Source organism: Amblyraja radiata, chromosome 1, assembly GCF_010909765.2.
Source record: "Amblyraja radiata isolate CabotCenter1 chromosome 1, sAmbRad1.1.pri, whole genome shotgun sequence".
Lineage (NCBI taxonomy): Eukaryota > Metazoa > Chordata > Chondrichthyes > Rajiformes > Rajidae > Amblyraja > Amblyraja radiata.
The window spans coordinates 122,283,589-122,304,117 of record NC_045956.1 but is presented as its reverse complement, the minus strand read 5'-3'; the positions used below and the strand labels follow the sequence as shown (position 1 = coordinate 122,304,117).

The window sequence follows — 20,529 nt, the reverse complement described above, 5'->3', positions numbered from 1 at the left end:
CCAGTTCATGGCTCTCCCACCAGTTAAACCATCCATCATGTCAAGCCCCCTCATTCTTCCAAACTCCAAAGAATACAGATCTAATTCTCTTTAGGACTGCCTCCAAAGCTACTTTGTCATCCTTTTATTTAAAACTGCAGTATTTCAGCTATGGAATCAACAAGACCTACAACTGCAAGTAAACCTCCCTATTCTGCAACTCCAATCCCTTTGCAAGAAGGTCAACAAGCCATCTTCCTTGTAACCAGGTTAGAACTGGCTGCTAAATTTGTGGCTCATGCATCTCTCCTTCTCATAATCCACTTTGATTCTTCTTATTGATCACTTCCCCACATTCATCTCTGTTTGCCAGATTTTCACCCAATCTCCATTCTGTTACAGATCACAGAAACCTCACCACAACATGCTCTTCCATCTACTGGTGTAGTTAGAAAATTTGGAAACATTATAGGTATGTTGCAAAGCCTACCTGAAGCGTCGCTGAAAATCTGTCGCTGTGGGTGTGCGCGATCTTGGCGCCGTTTAGAGGGGGGCGGGTTTAAAACGCGATTTTCTCTAGGCTGTTCAAATCGAAGATGTTCAGCCTTGTTAATTATTAACGAAAAATCGCTGGAAGACCCCGTCGCAAAAGCTATTATATAGTTTTAAAGGCCTTGGATAATAGTTATAGTAGTTTAAAAATCAATCTCTAAACCCGCGACCACCGACAGCCGTCAGGGTCCCATAGAGCAAACCACAGAAGGTATGTAGCTTATTTTTACATTAAAAAGGGCTTCTTAAGATCCCTTTATACAAAGTTTAATATTGCGAGTAGCTCATTTTGGGCCCATTATATCCCGCAGTATTTTTCTGGGCATTTGAGGCACAAATCTACCGCAATGTGAACGTTCTAAACCAGCGCGTTCACAGGATCCCACTAGAAAGCTGATTTAAAATGGACTTTAATTTACAGCAATTGAACACTAAATTCCTTCCATTTGGCCTATAAATTAATGTAAATGAGATTTTAAAATCATGTTTTATTGTGAATTATTTATGAATATTATTTGCACACTTAGGCTATTTAAAAATGTTAATCATTTATTAAGAAATGGATAGATGTTTAGATCTAGTAATTGAAGTTTGAAATTAGCTACACTTGGGTAACTAACTAATTATATGCTTTAATTTCAGGTCATCCAAGTAAGATTATTTTATATTTGTTTCAGAATGGTTCAATCTATGATAACTGAAAATTTCATTCAGTTCTCTTAATTTTTAAGAAAGTTATGGGCTTTTGACTGTCCACGATCACAGCTTTTTTGTTACGTCCATAGAAAATCAATAGGGAACAAGATGCTAATTTCCGAGTATGAAAATGGCCATAACTTTTTAAATACATGAGATATGAAAGTGAATTAGGTGTCAAATTAAACTTCTTTTTATGCTTTATCTGATGGGATAAATTACAGACTTGATTTTTTAAATCTCAAAATTTTGTAACATTGCTAAACATTAGATATAATTTCCTCCTCCAGGTTCTTAATGTAAACTGCAAGGAATTGAGAGCCAGACATCAACCTCTATGATATTCTATTTGGTACATCCTCCAGCCTGAAAGACCTATATTCAATCCCTGCTAACATTTCCTCCAATTGTGTGCAGTTTGTCTCCAAATTTGAGGAAGGACATTCTTGCTATTGAGGGAGTGCAGCGTAGGTTCACAAGGTTAATTCCCGGGATGGCAGGACTGTCATATGCAGAGAGAATGGAGCGGCTGGGCTTGTATACTCTGGAATTTAGAAGAATGAGAGATCTTATTGAAACATAAGATTAAGAGTTTGGACACGCTAGAGGCAGGAAACATGTTCCCGATGTTGAGAGAGTCCAGAACCAGGGGCCACAGATTAAGAATAAGGAGTAAGCCATTTAGAACGGAGATGAGGAAACACTTTTTCACACAGTTGTGAGTCCGTGGAATTCTCTTCCTCCGAGGGCAGTGGAGGCCGGTTCTCTGGATACTTTCAAGAGAGAGCTAGATAGGGCTCTTGAAGATAGCGGAGTCGGGGGATATGGGGAGAAGGCAGGAAAGGGGTACTAATTGTGGATGATCAGCCATGATCAAATTGAATGGTGGTGCTGGCTTGAAGGGCCGAATGGCCTACTCCTGCACCCATTGTCTAATACTTTGGTCTCTGAATTTATACACTAGGCTCTTGAGGCACCTTGTCAAATCCCAGGATGGCATGACTGTCATATGTTGATAGAATGGAGCAGCTGGGCTTATATACCCTGGAATTTAGGATGAGAGGATATCTTATGGACAATAGACACCAGTATTGACAATAGACAATGGATAGGCCATTTTGCCCTTCGAGCCAGCACTGCCATTCAATGTGATCATGGCAGATCTGTATTAAACTCCATTAGCCAATTCTCAACCCAAATTTCCAATAGATCCTGGATTATTTGACAACCCTCTACATTCCACCATTTTTGTTTTATCTGCAAATGTTAGACCATATACATTTTCAACCCAATATCTAAAGCGATCCCAATGCTCATCCTTGTCCATTGGTCACTAGCCTCCAGTCAGAGGAACACCCCTCTAATGGTCTTCTGTGATCAAGCCAATTTTGCATCCAATTTACTTAATGCATCATGTGACTTCATCTTCTGGACCAGCCTATCACGAGGGATCTGGTCAAATGCTTTACTGAAGTCCATGTAGAAAGCATCCACTGTTTTACCCTTATTAATCATCTTTGTCACTTCCTCATACAAACACAAATTTGTGAGACAAGATCGCCCCATACACAAGACCACAATGGTTATTGGAAGGCTCATTGTATTGCCCCCTTCATCGTGATTGCACCTTTCTGATTCCAACTTGCTGGATGAATCCTTCAAATGCAGCTGTGACTTTCTTCCTTATCAGTAATGCAACCAATTCTACCTAATCACTGATCAGCTGTTCACCTTCTTTCCATTAATCATTTATTCCAAAGAAAACTGGTTTTACCACCCATCTATAGGCTAAAGGTAATCTACAGTGGCCAATGTAACTTGTCAACACTGCACGTCTTTGAGATAGGATCAGAATGCAAATTGGAAGCAGGCAGCAAAGGGAGGTGCCGAGCCTTTAGCAATTAAGGCTGAATTAATAATATGAAACAAGAAATGGCAGATGTTTAATCAATGTTTTTCAACTTTTGTCTTCATGGACGATGTTACAAATATCTCTCTGATAACAGACAGGCTCATTTCAAATAACAAGGAGTAACACGTTTACAAAAAAAAACTATTCACGGGATAAGTATAAGAGACTTGATGTTCAATGGTGGCAAATTGCTGTGTCCTAATGGTTTGCACCCAGGGTTTTTGAAATAGGTGGCTGCTGAGATAATGGGCCCATTGATTAATGTTTTTAACTCGCTGTATATCGACGTTACTAGAAGATTGAAAATAATTATTGTGATTCCCTACGCTGCACTCCCTCAATAGCAAGAATGTCCTTCCTCAAATTAGGGGACCAAAACTGCACACAATACTCCACAATACTAGTAGAGTATACACCAAATGGGATTCTTAGAAGAAATAAGAAGGAACTGCTGATGTTCATTTAAACCAAAGATAGACACAAAGTGATGGGATAACTCTGCAGATCAAGGTATGCATGTCCACAGCTACTGACAGTAGCAACACAAGTAGGTAAGGTGGCAAAAAGACATACAGCCTTCATTGGTCAGGGTATTGAGTTTAAATAAACAGGACAAAAGTTGTCGTCCACATTGGAGGTAGAGATGCAGTCTCCCCATTACAGGAAGGGTTGGGAGGCTTTTAAGAGGATGCAGTCGAGTTTCACTAGGGTGTTAAATAAAACAAAACTGCTGGCAGTCTCTGCTTTCAAGAGAGAGTTAGATAGAGCTTTTAAAGATAACGGAGTCAAGGGATATGGTGAGAAGGCAGGAACGGGGTACTGATTGTGGATGATCAGCCATGATCACAGTGGCTGGTTCAAAGGGCTGAATGGCCTACTCCTGCACCTATTGTCTATACCACACCTGTGAAGGCCAAGGAATGATCAATGTTTCAGGTCAAGACTCTGCATCATACCCAATTAGTAAGGGTGCCCAAAGTATACAAAAAAAAACCAGGAGGAGGAGGAGAGGGTAAGATAGATAAGCCATGATTCAATGGCAGTACATGATTGGCTGAGTTGCCGAATTCTGCTCTTATGACATCTGAACGTCTGGCCATCTCCACTTTTTGCTTGAATTCCAGCATCTGCAGTCTCTTGTTTCTCCATTTTAGGAGGTGGTTTCATAATTTGTTTATTATAGTAATGTGTACAGAGATACAATGGAAAAACTGTGTGTGCATACTATACACTAGTCAAGCCATACACAAGTGCAATAGGCACTTGACCAAATCAAGATCAGAGTGTCCTTTGTGGCATGAGACCCACCACCGAGCAAAGTTCTGATCAGATTTCTGTAAAACAATCTTTTGGTTGTTGATTCCCGACAGTTCAACTGCATCCATCAAGATATGTATGAAATTCCATTAAACCTTTGCACTCATGTCGCAGCTTTGAGTGAAGTCTGCATCTGGACATCCAAATATTTGCTCCTCCATTTGAAAGATAATAACAAAAATTCCAAATTAGCTTTTTATGGCAGATGATTCCACATGTCCCGATATTAAATAACATCTATTTTTAGCCTAACACTAAAAAAGCAAGTAAAGTTGGAGAAAGGGAAGTGAGACCCAAAGTTGTAATGCCTAATCTATATCTAATTAAGGAATGGATAATTGTCAAAAGCAAGTGTTGCGTATGAAATTCTATTCCATCAATTCCTCGCCTTCCATCAAGGGGTGGAATGTGCTGATGAAGCCAAGCTACTGATCGCAATTTATTCAAGAATTGATCAGCTATTCAATTTTCCAAATTATTCAATAGAAATATTAATCTGGAATCTATACACCATGGAAATACTACTTTGGTAATCTTGCTAATTGGCAAATTCTGAGAGAATCAAAATATTTTTGCTTCCTCTACATTACAATTTAGACAAGTACATTTTCCTCTCCACATTGTCAGATTTTATTAAGGGTCATTTTTACACATTTTGGTTTCACCATGTAGAAATTACAGCTGTAATTGCCTAACATCCCATCCCCCCCTCCCCCCTTTATCAGGGCACCATAATGTTTGGGACACATGGCTTCACAGGCGTTTCTAATTGCTCAGGTGTGCTTAATTGCCTCCTTAATGCGGGTATAAGCGAGCTCTCAGCACCTAGTCTTTTCTCCAGTCTGTCCATCATGTTTGGAAACTTTTATTGCTGTTGACCAAAGTTAACATGATGACCAAAGTTGTGCCAATGAAAGTCAAAGAAGCAATTATGAGTGAGAAACAAGAATAAAACTGTTAGAGATATCAGCCAAACGTTAGGCTACCAAAATCAACTGTTGGAACATCATTAAGAAGAAAGAGAGCACTAGTGAGCATACTAATCGCAAAGGGACTGGCAGGCCAAGGAAGACTTCCACAGCTGATGACAGAAAAATTCTCTGTAATAAAGAAAAATCCCCAAACACCTGTCCGACAGATCAGAAACACTCTTCAGGTGTGGATTTGTCAATGACCACTGTCTCCAGAGGACTTCATGAACAGAAATACAGAGGCTACACTGCAAGATGCAAGCCACTGGTTAGCTGCAAAAAAAGGCTGTCCAGGTTGCAGTTTGCCAAGAAATACTTAAAAGAGCAACCACAGTTCTGGAAAAAAGTCTTGTGGACAGATGAGTGATGCCAAGAACAAAGTATGGAAGAGAGAAGGAAATGCCCAAGATCCAAAGCATACCACCTCATCTGTGAAACAGTGGTGGGGGTGTTATGGCCTGGGCATGTATGGTTGCTGAAGGTACTGGCTCACTTATCTTCATTGATGATACAACTGCTGATGGTGGTAACATAATGAATCCTGAAGTATATAGACACATCCCATCTGCTCAAGTTCAAACAAATGCCTCAAAACTCATTGGCCAGCATTTCATTCTACAACAAGACAATGATCCCAAAAATACTGCTAAAGTAACAAAGGAGTTTATCAAAGCAAAAAAATTGTCAATTCTTGAGCAGGCAAGTTAATTACCCAATCTGAACCCAATTGCGCATGCCTTTTTTATGCTGACAAGAAAACTGAAGGACTAGCCTCCAGAACAAGCATAAGCTAAAGATGGCTGCAATACAGACCTGGTAGAGCATCACCAGAGAAGCCACCCAGCAACCAATGATGTCCATGAATCACAGAGTTCAAGCAGTCATTGCATGCAAAGAATATGTAACAAAATACTAAACATTACTATTTTCATTTACATGACATTGCTGTGTCCCAAACATTATGGTGTCCTTATGTGGGGGGGGGGGGGGGGGTGGACTTTGTATAAACACTATTGTAATTTCTACATGTGATTTTTTTCTATTACAAATCTCATTTTTATTCCAGTAGGCGGCGCGACTCTCGTCTGCAGCGGCCTCTGCAGTCCGTCTGCGTTTTTATTATTTTATGTCTATGTTTTTATGTAGTTTTTGTTATTTTTTGTTGGGCTATGTGTGTGGGGGGGTTGGGGTGGTGTGGGGGGGGGGGGTTGGGGGTAACTTTTAAATCTCTCCCTGCACGAGAGACCCGACCTTTTCTTTGTCGGGTCTCCGTTGTCGTTGGGGCTGCAACGAGGAGCAGCCTCCAACAGGAAGACCGGGGGCTCTGGTGCCGACTACTCACCTCACCATCGCGGAGCTGGCCGAGTCCAGAGCAGGTGGAGCTGTGGTGGACGCTGCTGCGACCCGACCCCCGGAGATTCGGTGGCTGCAACTGCGGGTTTGGCGGACGGCACCAGGAGCCCGCGGGTCCCTGGAGGGAGACCGCTTTTCGGGGCTCCCGCAACGGCGACTTCTCCCACCCGAGTTGCGGGGTTGAAGAGCTCCTGGAGCGGGGCCTTACATCATCGCCCCACGCGGCTTGGAATGGCGGCGGGTCTCTGCGAGCGCACGCCGGGGGCTCTAACACCAAGACCCGGTGCACGACCTTGCATCACCCGGCGTGGCTTTAATGGCCACGGGACAATCGCCATCGCCCGCCGGGGGCTTTGACTTTGACATGGGGGGGGGGGGGGGGGGGGGGGGGGGGGGAAGAGTGCAGTGGAGAGAGAAGTTTTTTTGGCCTTCCATCACAGCAATGTGATGGATGTTTATGTAAATTATGTTGTGTCTTGGGTCTATTTGTTTGTAATGTATGGCTGCAGAAACGGCATTTCGTTTGGACCTCAAGGGGTCCAAATGACAATAAATTGAATTGTATTGTATTGTAAATTATGGAGTACAGAGGCAAATAAATAAATGATGGGTCTTTGTCCCAAACATTATGGAGCTTTCAAGAATGGTTCCACCAACTGTTTTTGCCAAAGCAGAAGTCAAGGTGCAACCTCGAATTTATACACTTTTCTCAGTGGCATAGATCGGGTAGTCAGTCAGTACATTTACCCCAGGGGGAAACGGTCAAATGTTGGGTTTTATGCAAAAGGATGTTTAAAAGAATTAGAAAGGGGACTTGGGAGAAAGAGAAAAATATTCAGAGGGCTCCATGGGCTGGACCTCACTGATAAAGGTTGAAAGACAAACTTGATGTTTTTGCTGTTTTCATTGTCGCTATTTATCTGATACGTTGGAGCGCCGCTCGGGCAGTGCGCCTGAAATAATTTTATTAAATTTACATTTAGAAACAAAAAAGCTCCTTAGATAGACGCCACGAGTTGTTGGTCTACACGTGTTGGGGAGAGGCATTCGATGGATTCGGCAGATTAGGGACCAAACGGCCTCTCTACATTGCAAAAGTTTGATCTTATAAGTGGATAATTTGACAAGCATTATAGCAGAGTACTAGGAAAAAACATTAATGTTACAATATCAACCTTTTTGATAATATACAAGTGTTAATGAGAAAAAGGCAGGATAAATAGTAACTGTTTTAAATGACAGGTCTTAAACACTTAAACTACACCTGTAATTATTGCCTGCTGATTCATGTCCGAAACACGAGGGATTCGACAAGCGGTCGGAAGGAAATGAGCAAAATGGAACGAAATACTGGAAATACGACCCATTTTATCATCCAGGATTAATATTGTTGTATTGAAAACAAAACCTTATAAAATATAATACTCCACTTTTATTAACTTAATTTGAAGACACAAAATACTGGTTCCTCCGCACATAATTGAAGTCGCATTGCAGCAGATTAACATATTAAATATCAAACCTTCCCTTATCAAGTAGGCGACCCACCAAATAGCAACACACAAGTCGGTAAACAAAAGACGATTTCATTCAGTCATTAAGACAAGGAACATCCGTCTCCTTCAAACTGTTAGAACATTTGGAAATCTTAAAGAACATGTCAACAACAGGCAAATCAAGCGCGATGTTGTACGTTCATTGTATAAAATTCCCCCAAATGTCCTCGGGCTCCTGAAAATTGGAGCCAACTTCGTTCGCAGCAAAGGATAAGGTTGTTCAAATTAAAAGTGTTCACAGCAACACACATACCCCAAACATGAGCTTAGTTGTTAACAGCAGTTGTTTTAACTATTTTAATAAACCTTTTTAAATAACTGCAAAAATTCGAAAGCTTTAAACTAAATTATAAAAACTCAGCTAACATTGTCTACCTGTTTAAGGAGTTGAAGCGCGGGAGGGGAGGGTAAGGTGAGACGCACTGAACACCTTGCTCAGTCCTCGCCGACGTTTCTCCACACGTTAAGGGGCGGTGTCGCTTGAAGAGTGGAGCCGGGCTGCCAGCAATTGGCTGCACCTTGTTCATTAGCATTGGGAGCCGGGGCAACGCTGCGGTCTGGCGCCCAACCCTGGCCAGGCTCCGGTATCGGCGCGCTTTCGCAATCAATTATTTCACTTCATTGACTAATGGCACAGTCCGGTGGTTTATTGGGTTCGTGGTTTTCAGAAACCGGTTTTTCCTGAATTTCATTGGAAGAAGTCCCAGTACCTGTTCTACCCCCCACCCCCACGAATCTAACTCTTAATGGGATGGAGTCAAATTACATAATTTTACTCCGCGAAACTGATAAGCAATGTATAAAGGTGCAGTCCCGAGCCGGAACGTCAGCTATCCATATTCTCCAGAAATGTTACCTCTGCTGCTGAGTTATGCCAGCACTTTGGATGTGGAGAGGAAGTTACCACTAGTGGGAGAGTCCAGGACTTAGAATTAAAGGACGTTCTTTTAGGAAGGAGATGAGGAGACATTTCTGAGTCAGAGGCAGTGAATCTGTGAAATTCTTTGCCACAAGGCTGTAGAGGCCAAGTCATAATCACAGTGAACGGCGGTGCTGGTTCAAAGGGCCGAATGGCTATTGTCTATCGAGATAGATTTTTGATTTGTACAGGTGTCAGAGGTTATAGGGAGAAGGCAGGTGAATGGGGTTAGGAGGGAGATAGACCAGCCATGGTTGAACGAATGAGTAGACTTGATGGGCCGAATGACCTCCTATCACTTTGTGTCTTTTTGATATTGCAGACTGGCTGAATCAAGATCTTTATTGAGTATGGTCCTGTCCAAAGATCCTACCGGTCCAAAGATCTCTACTCGACGAACAAGCCGTAGTAGGGTCATGCGTAATCTTCAGCACCATTTCCGTAACCGGCTTCCATCTCCGCTCTGGTATCTTTGCTTTGGTCATGGCGTCTTCATGCACAAATCTTTTTTTTTTCTCAGCTGCAGGTGATCATTTTGATATTCCTGCCTAGTCTTCCTTATTAACTTTGAACATACAAAATATTGCCATTAGGAAGGAGCTCCAGAAAACCCTACACCCACTCAAACCATCCTCCCCTCCCCCCTTCCCACGGACACGGAGCAATCGCCGGCCCCCTTTTTTTTGTTAAACATCTATTTCCTTCAGGTGGTTTTTAAAAATTTCCCCCTTACCATTTCCGTACTTTTTCGATAGCTGCCATGACCCGTTTGATGTCATCCTTTGCCCTGGTCCTGGTCTCGGCCCACACCGATCTGCCGGACATGCTGTGTGTGTGTTTGTTTGTTTGGCGGAGTCTGAGGGGAGAAGTGCCGGCACCAAGAGCGAGCGAACGCGTGGACAGACGGATGAAAGCAAAGATCATAGAGCGGAATAGGTGCCATTTCGGGTCGAGACCCTTCTTCAGAATGACAGTCAAGAGAAACGGGAGATATAGGCGAATCTTCCATTCATTTGTCCTTAGTACCGTTTATATCACTTGTTCCTCTTCCCCCTGACTCAGTCTGTAGAAGGGTCTCGACCAGAAATGTCACCTATTCCGCTCTATGATCGTTGCTTTCGTCCGTCTGTTCGCTCGCCTTTGGATTAAGTAGCGCAGGATAAAGCTGCGAATTCACGCACAGGATGTGTTTGGGAGAGAGAGAGAGAGATCCCGACACTTACACATCTCCGTTTATTCCCCCTTCACAGGAATGTTGCATTGATTTTGTAGGTCAAACACAGTTTTTTTTAAACAAAGTGTCTGAAGAAGGGTCTCGGCCCGAAACATCACCCATTCCTTCTCTCCAGAGATGCTGCCTGTCCCGCTGAGTTACTCCAGCATTTTGTGTCTACCTTCTTTCTAAAAACAAACCTGGCCCCGCAATGTTTTAAAACACACAAAAAAAGATTGTGCTTTTTGCAGCCTCAGCTATCGATAAAGTTGACCCGAAATATCACCTATTCCTTCTCTCCAGAGATGCTGCCTGATCCGCTGAGTTACTCCAGCCTTTTGTGTCTGTCTTCGGTTTAAACCAGCACCTGCAGTTCCTCCCTGTACAAGCTATGTGCCGTTTTAACTGAACGCATAACTGAAGTCGGGTCGGGTCAAAGATAGGGTCGGGGTTACTGAAATGGCAGAAGTTACGCTCCGTTGCGTACCACACGTCAGTCCATTGGATTTTGCAGGAGTGGTCTATCTTGCATATAGGATCTTTGGTCCTGTCCAATATATTCATGGAGGAGGGGATGTGCCCTGCTGGCGAGATCTACTGTGAAGGAATTCCGAGATTACCATTCATTGTAAAGAGGGGTGTGATCACTGTTTACATAATGAACACCGGAGCCAGTGAGACCTGCCCAACGGGTGGTGTTGACAATGAAACAAACTTTGGAAGCTACTATTTGTTCCAAAGTTAAGCAGAGCAAAGTTCAGTTTGTGTTATTTAAAATGCTTTTAAAATGTATAAACTGGTATCACTTGCAATTTTTTCCCAATTCAATAATGTCCCACAGTGGCCCAGCTTTAAATAAACGAGCAGATCAGGTTACTAATCTCTCGTGGAACCGGAATGGCAATTTTCATTTTGAGAATTTGAATCAAGAATTCACATCAGATAGACAAAAAGCTGGAGTAACTCAGTGGGTCAGGCAGCATCTCTGGAGAGAAGGAATGGGTGATGTTTTGGCTCGAGACCCTTCTTCAGACATCAGATAGTTGTGTAAAAAAAATAGATGAATGTTAATCTTTGAATATATACTGCATGAAATCACATACAAAAACGAAAACACATTACTACTAATGGAATGCTGCAACTGCATTGAGGGGCAAGGAATGCATCGTAACCAAAAATACTTGACAGTAATTATGGTGTTTTACAATACATAACAGTATATTTAACAGATCACAAAATCCAAATGGAAATCATTAAGTATATTTGATTTGCATAAAGAGTATATTTTCATTTTTTTAATAATGCAATGCCTGACAGGACCCCTGGATTCCTGATACAGCACCAGCATGTCGTCTGATATTAAAATCAATTCTTAGCTTAAATGTTTTTTTAATGATCACGTCGTAATTTTTAAACATAAAACAATGCAATTAAGTAAACTTAATTAATTCAAAATAATAAATTATCTGAAGCTCATCAACCTCCATTACATTGAAGTAAAAGAAATGAAGTCACTAAAGGACACAAAGTGCTGGAGTAATTCAACAAATCAGGCAGCATCTCTGGAGAACATGGATGGGTGACATAACGTGCCTTAGATTAAAGGGGTAGATTCCCCAGGTGAAAATTGTGATGTATTACAGAAAATTGGCACTCGCTGGACATTGCATTAAAGTACGCTGGAAGGGAGTCCTGGGGTCCTGGTGGAAGGAAATAATGGCATTCCCGAAAAAAAGGATATTATTCAAGTTATGTTTAAGAAGGAACTGCAGATGCTGGAAAATCGAAGGTAGACAAAAATGCTGGAGAAACGCAGCGGGTGAGGCAGCATCCATGGAGCGAAGGAAATAGGCAACGTTTCGGGTGGAAACTCTTCTTCAGACAAATTTGTGTCCTTATTCAAATTATGAGTAGGAGTAGGTCACTTGGTCCCTCAAGCCTGCTCTGCCATTTATAATGAATACATTTATTGGCAAGTATGTACACACACAAGGAATTTGCCTTGGTGCTCCGCTCGTAAGTAACAACACGACATAAAGTAAACCATTAAGAATAAAACATAAAACATTAAGATTAAAACATTATAGTTTAAACATGTGAGTTAAATAAAATACCAGAGCAAAAGGAGGCTACAGATTTTTGATTATTGAGTAGAGCTACTACTCATGGAAAAATGCTGTTTTTATGTCTGACTGTGGCGGCTTTGACAGTCCGGAGTTGCCTTCCAGAGGGAAGTGATTCAAAGAGTTTGTGGCCAGGGTGAGAGGAGTCAGAGATGATCTTACCCGCTCGCTTCCTGGCCCTTGCAGTGTACAGTTCATCAATGGAGGGATGGTTGCAGCCAACAACCTTCTCAGCTGATCGAACGATTCGCTGCAGCTTCCGGATGTCGTGCTTGGTGACTGAGCCAAACCAGACCTTGATAGAGAAGGTGAGGACAGACTCTATGATGGCCATATAGAACTGGACCATCAATGGCTGTGGCAGATTGTGCTTCCTCAGCTGCCGCAGGAAGTACATCCTCTGTTGGGCCCTTTTGACTGTGGAGTTGATGGTGCTCCTATGCAAAGGGTCTGCGGGTCCGAGATGTGCTTTCCCAGCCTCACATGCTGCTTCCTGTCTGTTCTGGAGGTTGGTGATCCACTGACAGAGGGGTTCAGGCACAGTTCACTAGGAGAGTTTGGAGTGTAGTAGCTCTGGCACAATGGTGTTGAATGAAGAGCTAAAACCCACAAACAAAATCCTTGCATCGGTCCCCTGGTGGTCCAGGTGCTGGAGGATGAAGTGCAGGCCTAGGTTGACTGCATCATCCACTGATCTATTGGAAACTGGACCCTCTACAGTATGCAAACTGTAGAGGGTCCAGCAAGGGGTTTGTGATATTTTTCAGCTGGGCTAGCACGTCTTTCATGGGTCCTCATGACTACAGAGATCAGTGCGACAGGCCTGTAGCAGGGGCATTTTTGAAAGTGGGGGGGGCTGAGAGATCACTGATCGCCAGCCTCGGGGGTACCCGGCAAGCGAGCGAAGCGACCGAGTGGTGGGAGGGTTTGGGAGGGGGGCACCCCCCCACCCCCCCACCTCCTACGGTAGGGACTTTTTGAAATTTGATGTATTAAAATCATGTTTTAGTGCATTGTAGAAGTATGATTTCAATGAACCTTCTGAGTTTGTTTTTCATTTGAAGTTTTTTTAAGATAATGATGGGCCTACATCATTGCCCATGTGATTATTATTTTTGACCCGAAACGATACGTCACCCGTTCATTTTCTCCAGAGATGCTGCCTTACTGAGTTACTCCAGCATTTTGTGTCTATCTCCCCTATTGCCTTGCCCTTCCTCGCAGACTTTTACAAGGTTTCCCCTTCAGTGCTAGGCCCAGCCCTCTTTGTGAAGGGTATCCTGAAGCGCTGTCTCTCCACTCTCTGCCGAGTTTGTCGTCTGCCGTTGCCTCTGGTGTAATCACCCAAAGTCCATGTTGTACGTCTCTTGGAACAACTTCTCCTTGTTTGTTCCACCACAGGATTGTGAACATGCTCTCAGTCTCCTACTACCCTCCCCTGCAACGTAAATAGCCTGAGAGTCTACACATGACTGAGAGCTTTCATTGCTCACCCATTCTGGCTTCCCTACAAACTCTTGACATCCTTCCTGGTGTGAGACCAGAGCTGACCCTGGAATCTATCCGGGGTTAGCCAGTGTTTGACATGGCAGCTCTCTGTGTTTTTGTCCCTGATTCCTCTATAAATAGGAGCAGGAAGGTTGGGTTGTTCATCAGCGTTCTCCATTAGTCCGACCCCTTGACCTCGTGCCCTCAGACCCCGGGCCCCTCCTCTCGTGCCTCGCTTCCACACGGCTCTGTGCGTGAGACTTCATTCTCCCTCCTGGGGGAAACATTGCTAAAAAAAGTGTGGGGGGGGAGGGGGGGCTGCAGCCCCCCTGGTTCCACGGCCCATGTGTAGTCATTAAGACCAGTAATCCTTGGGTACAGGGACAATAGTGGAGACTTTGAAGCAGGCAGGGACAGTACAGGTTTGCAGGAACTGGATGAAAATGTCTGTGTAGGCTGGTGCCAGCTGTTCGGCACAGAGCTTGAGGGCAGAGGGGGAAACATTGTCCGGTCCTGGAGATTTCCGGTTTTTCTGTCTTCTGAATAGCCCCTCCACCTCCTCAATTTCTATTGTTGGTGATGGAGAACTGGCCAGACTATGTTGGGCAGCAAGGAGAGGGGTGGGTGGGAAAGGGCCCAGTCTTTGCAGACTGGAGTCAGGCTGTGAATAAGTGTGAAGTGGTGATTGGGGAGGGGGTACCAATTTCTGTTTATCAAACCTGCAGTCAAACTCGTTCAGGTCGTTGGTCTGCTGACGATTGTCCAAGGAGCGGGAGCCCTTCCACACTGAAGACGAGTCATTTGCTGAGAACTTGCTCCTCAACAAAATGGCGGCGGAGCGGGCACATCGCGACGCCCCGTGTCTCCCAAGAATGGGAAAAATAGCGACAATTCCCCTACCTGTTTCAAGGCTGCTCACACGCAGCAGTCTTGTATCCATTTCGTACAGCCGACAGGAACTTCTGGACTTCGGTTCCTGTGGCTGCAACAACTTTCTGGGCAATCTCCGTCTCGCTCCTGAGCTCGTCAGAGCAACGGAGCACCGGAACCGCGGGGCTGGAGACCGCCAGCAGAGCAGCGGGGCTGTAGAAAACCAGCGGATCCGCGGGGCTGGAGAACGCCAGTGGAGCCACGGGGCTGGAGACCGCCAGCAGAGCCGCGGGGCTGGAGACCACCAGCAGAGCCGCGGGCTGTAGAAAGCCAGCGGATCCGCCGGGCTGGAGACAGCCAGCGGATCCGCCGGGCTGGAGAACGCCACCGGAGCAGCGGGGCTGGAGAACGCCACCGGAGCAGCGGGGCTGGAGAACGCCACCGTAGCAGCGGGGCTGGAGACCGCCAGCAGAGCCGCGGGGCTGGAGACCGCCACCGGAGGCACGGAGCAACGGAGCGGCAGAACACCAGCGCGCACCAAGCCAGCTCGGCCGACCGGAAGCACCAACAGACGGCGACGCGTACGAAAGCACCGCCGGGAACGCAAAGGTGGGTTAAAGGCCAGGTTAGAGCTAGCCCCACACAGGCTAGCGATTCCTAGCCTTTTCCTCGCCAACGTGCGCTCACTGGCAAACAAAATGGACGAACTCCGGCTAAGGATCACCTCCCACAACTGGATCAAAGACTGCAACATCCTGATCTTCACGGAAACTTGGCTCAACACCGACGTTCCTGATAGCGCCATACAGCTAACGGGGCGTCATTTACTCCGAGCGGACAGGACAACAGACTCCGGTAAGACCAGAGGTGGGGGTCTGTGCATTTATGTAAATAAAGCATGGTGCACGGACTCCACCATCATCGAGAGTCACTGCTCAGCTAACCTTGAGTTCATCTTGGTTAGATGCAGACCGTTCTATCTGCCCAGAGAGTTCACCTCCACTGTTGTGACTGCAGCCTATATCCCTCCTGATGCCAATGCCAAGCTTGCAATGAAAGAGCTGCATACTGCCATTAGCAAACAACAGACGCACAACCCCGAGGCAGCCTTCATTGTTGCGGGTGACTTCAATCACTCCAACCTGAAGACTGTACTCCCCAAATTCCACCAACATGTCTCCTTCGCCACTAGAGTAGACAAGACACTGGACAAAGTCTACACTAACATGGCTGAAGCTTACAAAGCCGTCCCCCTCCCCCACCTTGGTCAGTCTGATCACCTCTCATTGTTCCTGCTCCCTAAGTACTCCCCACTCATCAGACGGGTTAAACCCACTGTGAGGACAGTTAAAGTCTGGTCAGAGGAAGCGGACTCCACTTCAGCAGTGTTTTGGAAACACTGACTGGAAGGCGTTTGATTCCTACACATCCTCTGTCCTGGACTTTATAAACTCCACCATCAATAGTGTCACCTCCCTCAAACGGGTGACCACATTCCCGAATCAGAAGCCATGGATGAACAGCGAGGTCAGGCTACTGCTGAAAGCACGGGACACCGCTTTCAGGTCAGGCGATGCTCGAGCCTACAGTTCATCCAGGGCTAACCTGAAGAGGGGCACCAAGAAGGCCAAGCACTGCCATAAGCTCAGGATTGAGGAGCACTTCAACAACAACTCCGACCCTCAACGCATGTGGCAAGGCATCCAGGCCATCACGGACTATAGACCCACCAACACCACCCCCACATCCAGCGACGCCTCCTTCCTTGAGGAGCTTAACCACTTCTATGGCCGCTTCGACAGGGACAATCTAAGGACAGCCATCAAGGCTGTGCTCCCTGCTGATCACCAACCCCTCACACTCACCCCCTACGACGTGTACGTGGCACTGAGTAGGACTAATGCACGTAAGGCTGCTGGCCCTGACGGCATCTCCGGGCGCGTCCTCAGGGCCTGTGCTGCGCAGCTGACAGACGTCTCGACTGACATCTTCAACCTGTCACTTGCCCAAGCAGTTGTGCCCACGTGCCTTAAAACCACCTCCATCGTGCCAGTGCCAAAACACTCCACTGCGGCAAGCCTCAACGACTTCCGCCCAGTTGCACTTACCCCCATCATCACCAAGTGCTTCGAGAGGCTGGTCCTGGCACACCTCAAAGGCTGCCTACCCCCCACATTGGATCCCTATGAGTTTGCCTACCGCAAGAATAGGAGTACGGAGGATGCCATCTCAACGGCACTTCACTCCGCCCTCTCCCACCTCGACAACAGAGACACTTACGTAAGAATGCTGTTCATCGATTACAGCTCAGCATTCAACGCCATTATACCCTCTAAACTGTTCACCAAACTCGGTAACTTGGGCATCGACCCCTCCCTCTGCAACTGGATACTGGACTTTCTAACCAACAGACGCCAGTCTGTTAGGTTAGACAAGCACACCTCTTCAACCCTCACCCTGAACACCGCCATTCCACAGGGCTGTGTGCTGAGCCCCCTCCTCTACTCCCTCTTCACCTACGACTGCACACCTGTACATGGTACTAACACCATCATCAAGTATGCAGATGATACAACGGTGATTGGCCTCATCAGCAACAACGATGAGTCGGCCTATAGGGAGGAGGTCCAGCTCCTAGCAGCATGGCACGCTGACAACAACCTGGCCCTTAACTCCAAGAAGACCAAGGAGCTCATTGTAGACTTCAGGAAGTCCAGAGGCGGCACGCACACCCCCATCCACATCAACGGGACGGAGGTGGAACGTGTTTCCAGCTTCAGGTTCCTGGGGGTCAACATCGCCGATGACCTCTCTTGGACCCACAATACCTCAACTCTGGTCGAGAAGGCTCACCAGCGTCTCTACTTCCTGAGGAGACTGAAGAAGGTCCATCTGTCTCCTCAGATCCTGGTGAACTTCTACCGCTGCACCATCGAGAGCATCCTTACCAACTGTATCACAGTATGGTATGGCAACTGCTCTGTCCCCGACCGGAAAGCACTGCAGAGGGTGGTGAAAATTGCCCAACGCATCACCGGTTCCTCGCTCCCCTCCATTGAGTCTGTCCAAAGCAAGCGTTGTTTGCGGAGGGCGCTCAGCATCGCCAAGGACTGCTCTCACCCCAACTATGGACTGTTTACCCTCCTACCATCCGGGAGGCGCTACAGGTCTCTCCGTTGCCGGACCAGCAGGTCCAGGAACAGCTTCTTCCCTGCGGCTGTCGCACTACTCAACAATGTACCTCGGTGACTGCCAATCACCCCCCCCCCCGGACACTCCTCCCACAGGAAAAAGAAGTCTATGACTGTATGCAAGTAAATAGATTTATTTATTGAAATCATATTCTATGTCGCTCTTCCAGGGAGATGCTAACTGCATTTCGTTGTCTCTGTACTGTACACTGACAATGACAATTAAAGTTGAATCTGAATCTGAACTTCTCAGAGTACCTTTCTTTGGCAGTTCTGATTCCTCTTCTCAGCTTGTACTCGGCCTGCCTGTAGAGGTCTGCATCCCCACTCCTGTAGGCCTCATCTTTAGACTGGCAGAGCTGTCTGAATTCTGCTGTAAATCAGGGCTTGTCGTTGTTGAACTAGATCCGGGTCCTAGTGGGAATGCAACTGCCCTCACAAAAGCTGACATATGATGTCACAGTGTCTGTATACTCATCGAGGCTTGTGGTTGCTTCCCTAAACACATTCCAATCAGTGCCGTCATAGCAGGAGTGTAGTAGGACTAAAGATGAATTGATTGTAACCTCGACCCTGCATTTCGATGGTAACTTTTCATTCCCTACCTTAACAAACGTTTTTCTATCTCTGGCATAAAAATATTCAAAAACTTTGCGTCCACCAGCCTTTTAGGAAGAGAGTTCCAAAAATTCTCAATGCACCCAGGGAAACCGTTATCACATCTCTGTCTTAAATGGATGACTTCTTACTTTGAACTGTGGTTCCTTTCTCTAGATTCTCCCACACGAGGAAGTATTTTCTCCATATTCACTTTTCAAAGTATTAACATCAATATAATTAAAAGTCTCATCTTGACCACTTCCTGTCTGCGCTGTATATTAATTTTTGAAAAAAATGCTACCCTGTATCGCTGTGATTTTTGGCCATCTTACTCACAGTCCTCTTCCGTTGTGCCAACCCCGAGGATTTTTCCCATCGATGAAAAATTAAAAAGTTATGAGTGTTTAAAAAACCTTGAGATCAGCTGATTGGTCCTCACACCTGTCAATCACCGCGATGAAGGTAACGCCCCTTCCGGGGGGGAGGGGGGCAGGACAATAAAATCCCGGATGCCTGGAAGTGAGTCAGTCACCCTGCAAGATCGCGCGGGAGAGGCCATGACTGTCATTCTAAGCTGAATAAACTGAACTGTGAATCTGCAATGTACTTGCAATAAATGATTTGTTAACCCTTAATGACAATGCCATGAGTTGTTTGGCCTGCTGCCTTGTGTGTGCTTGAAACTTCATTAGGTCCGTCTGAGTTTGGAAGGAATAAATGCTTTATTCGGTCCGACTGTGTTTAGTCCAAAAGTCCCGCTCATTTTGTGGCTTCCGCTTAGTGGACAGGTCGCGCTGATTGCGTAATTTCCGGTGAGTGCAGAGGTCGCGCTGATTGCGTAATTTCCGGTAAGTGCAGAGGTCACGCTGATTGCGGAAGTGCCGTTGACTGCAGAAGCCCCACAGTGGAGAGGCCGCGCTCAGCCGTGAGAGTAGATTCAAGAAAGTTTACTGTCATATATATGGTGTGTGAGTGTGTGCGTGTGAGTGTGTATGAGTGTGTGTGTGTGTGTGTGCGTGTGTGCGTGAGTGTGCGTGTGTGTGTGTGTCTCTGTGTATGTGTGAGTGTATGTGTGTGTGAGTGTTTGTGTGTGAGTGTATGTATGTGTGTGTGTGAGTGTGGGTGTGTGTGTGAGTGTTTGTGTGTCAGTGTATGTATGTGTGTGTGTGTGAGTGTATGTGTGTGTGTGAGTGTGAGTCTGAGTGTGTGTGTGTCTGAGTGTGTGTGTGCATGTGTGAGTGTATATGTGTGTGTGAGTGAGTGTATGTGTGAGTGTACATTTGTGTGAGTACGTGTGTATGTGTGTGTGTGAGTGTGTGTGTGAGTGTACGTGTGAGTCTGTGTGTGAGTGTGTGTGTGTGTGAGTGTATGTGTGTGTGTGAGGTGGAGGGTGTGTGTATGTGAGTGTGTGTGTATGTGTGAGTCTGGATGTGTGTGAGTGTGTGTGAGTGTGTGTATATATTAGAATTGGTGGAGAGGTGGAATATTGCGTTGGGGGACCAGCCCTCCCGTATGAAGCTGAGACCCAACGGGTCCCACTTCGTCTAGTCCTTCTTAATTATGAAGAACCAATCTTGTATTCTTGATGTAGACATCAAGGAAGGGTATCTATATTTACAACTAGACCAAGTGCAGACCCGCATGCAGCGTCACACACACTAACTATCCCCCCCCCCCCGGACACACGCTAATTACCCCCCTTGATATTATATTAAAATTATTAATTTGCTCCTTTTACCCCATAACCACCCTATCTACTGACGCATAGCCCCGGGGGTAGAGAGTGAGG

At 45.7% G+C, this 20,529-nt stretch overlaps 1 protein-coding gene across 1 annotated transcript in view; it reads right to left on the bottom strand.

Moving 5' to 3' along the window:
* Positions 1-8,813, bottom strand: part of elovl7 (ELOVL fatty acid elongase 7) — a 36,274-nt gene extending 27,461 nt beyond the window's left edge. Inside the window, exon 1 of the mRNA XM_033030087.1 lies at positions 8,712-8,813. The gene's annotated coding sequence lies outside the window, so the exon portion shown is untranslated. The remainder of the gene's footprint in view (positions 1-8,711) is intronic.
* Positions 8,814-20,529: the final 11,716 nt, after the last annotated feature.